The sequence below is a fragment of the Cherax quadricarinatus genome, unplaced genomic scaffold, assembly GCF_038502225.1.
Source record: "Cherax quadricarinatus isolate ZL_2023a unplaced genomic scaffold, ASM3850222v1 Contig1872, whole genome shotgun sequence".
NCBI classification, from domain to species: domain Eukaryota; kingdom Metazoa; phylum Arthropoda; class Malacostraca; order Decapoda; family Parastacidae; genus Cherax; species Cherax quadricarinatus.
Genome location: NW_027196898.1, coordinates 42,501 through 45,000, shown reverse-complemented (window position 1 = coordinate 45,000; position 2,500 = coordinate 42,501). Strand labels below are relative to the sequence as shown.

Below are 2,500 nucleotides of genomic sequence, written 5' to 3'. Positions count from 1 at the left end.
TGTCCACCCTGGGGGTAATATGTCCACCCTGGGGGTAATATGTCCACCCTGGGGGGTAATATGTCCACCCTGGGGGGTAATATGTCCACCCTGGGGGTAATATGTCCACCCTGGGGGTAATATGTCCAGCCTGGGGGGTAATATGTCCACCCTGGGGGTAATATGTCCACCCTGGGGGGTAATATGTCCACCCTGGGGGTAATATGTCCACCCTGGGGGTAATATGTAATATGTCCACCTTGGGGGTAATATGTCCACCCTGGGGGTAATATGTCCACCCTGGGGGTAATATGTCCACCCTGGGGGGTAATATGTCCACCCTGGGGGGTAATATGTCCACCCTGGGGGTAATATGTCCACCCTGGGGGTAATATGTCCACCCTGGGGGTAATATGTCCACCCTGGGGGGTAATATGTCCACCCTGGGGGTAATATGTCCACCCTGGGGGGTAATATGTCCACCCTGGGGGTAATATGTCCACCCTGGGGGTAATATGTCCACCCTGGGGGTAATATGTCCACCCTGGGGGGTAATATGTCCACCCTGGGGGTAATATGTCCACCCTGGGGGGTAATATGTCCACCCTGGGGGTAATATGTCCACCCTGGGGGGTAATATGTCCACCCTGGGGGGTAATATGTCCACCCTGGGGGTAATATGTCCACCCTGGGGGGTAATATGTCCACCCTGGGGGTAATATGTCCACCCTGGGGGTAATATGTCCACCCTGGGGGTAATATGTCCACCCTGGGGGTAATATGTCCACCCTGGGGGGTAATATGTCCACCCTGGGGGGTAATATGTCCACCCTGGGGGTAATATGTCCAGCCTGGGGGTAATATGTCCACCCTGGGGGTAATATGTCCAGCCTGGGGGGTAATATGTCCACCCTGGAGGTAATATGTCCACCCTGGGGGGTAATATGTCCACCCTGGGGGTAATATGTCCTCCCTGGGGGGTAATATGTCCACCCTGGGGGTAATATGTCCACCCTGGGGGTAATATGTCCACCCTGGGGGTAATATGTCCCCCCTGGGGGGTAATATGTCCACCCTGGGGGTAATATGTCCACCCTGGGGGTAATATGTCCACCCTGGGGGTAATATGTCCCCCCTGGGGGTAATATGTCCACCCTGGGGGTAATATGTCCCCCCTGGGGGTAATATGTCCACCCTGGGGGTAATATGTCCACCCTGGGGGTAATATGTCCACCCTGGGGGGTAATATGTCCACCCTGGGGGTAATATGTCCACCCTGGGGGGTAATATGTAATATGTCCAGCCTGGGGGGTAATATGTCCAGCCTGGGGGGTAATATGTCCACCCTGGGGGTAATATGTCCACCCTGGGGGGTAATATGGTAATATGTCCACCCTGGGGGGTAATATGTCCACCCTGGGGGTAATATGTCCACCCTGGGGGGTAATATGTCCACCCTGGGGGTAATATGTCCACAATATGTCCCTGGGGGGTATTATGTCACCCCGGGGGGTAATATGTCCCCCCTGGGGGGTAATATGTCCCCCCTGGGGGGGGCAACATTTAAGTACATAATGTGGCAACACTGTGAGGGCTGCTCAGTGTGCCTCTGGCAGTGGTCGAGGGAGGATGTGCGTCACATCGCTCCCGTAACTCCCCTTAAACCACTTAAAAAAAAAAACCAAGTTTTTTACCCCCTTATACAGGTGAGTTTTACCCCTTTGACCCCCCCTATATCATTGACCCCTTTGCCGTAACCCCTTGATAGGGGGAGTTACAGTTCTTCCTGGAACAGCATTTACAGATGTAAACACAGACTGGTAAATTAATTTACACGGGGCTGTAAACCCGTATCCCCTCAGGGAAGGTTCCTGATAAACTGTGCCGTTCCCCGAATTAAGGGTCGTGTATAATCCTCCGGGTTTAGCGGGGTATGGGTCGTGCACGAGGTCTGATACGAGGGGAGAGAAGCTTTTGTTCCTCGGATCAAGAGCGGCATTGTGTGAGATATTATTATTATTATTATTATTATTATTATTATTATTATTGTTTTATTATTATTATTATTATTATTATTATTTTATTATTATTATTATTATATTTATTATTATTATTATTTTTATTATTATTATTATTGTTTATTATTATTATTATTATTGTTTATTATTATTATTATTATTATTTTATTATTATTATTATTTTTATTATTATTATTATTATATATTATTATTATTATTTTTATTATTATTATTTATTATTATTATTATTTTTATTATTATTATTATTGTTTATTATTATTATTATTATTGTTTTATTATTATTGTTTTATTATTATTATTATTATATTTATTATTGTTGTTGTTTATTATTATTATTGTTTTATTATTATTATTATTATTATTATTATTATTGTTATTTATTATTATTTTTTTTAATTATTATTATTTTTATTTTTATTATTATTATTATTATTTTTTTTTTATTATTATTATTATTATTTTTATTATTATTATTATTTATT

General features: G+C 43.4%; 1 long non-coding RNA gene across 1 annotated transcript in view; it reads left to right on the top strand.

Moving 5' to 3' along the window:
• The first annotated feature begins 1,565 nt into the window (after window positions 1–1,565).
• Window positions 1,566–2,500, top strand: part of LOC138851741 (uncharacterized) — a 42,334-nt gene continuing 41,399 nt past the window's right edge. Inside the window, exon 1 of the long non-coding RNA XR_011391376.1 lies at window positions 1,566–1,685. This is a non-coding gene — a long non-coding RNA (uncharacterized lncRNA). The remainder of the gene's footprint in view (window positions 1,686–2,500) is intronic.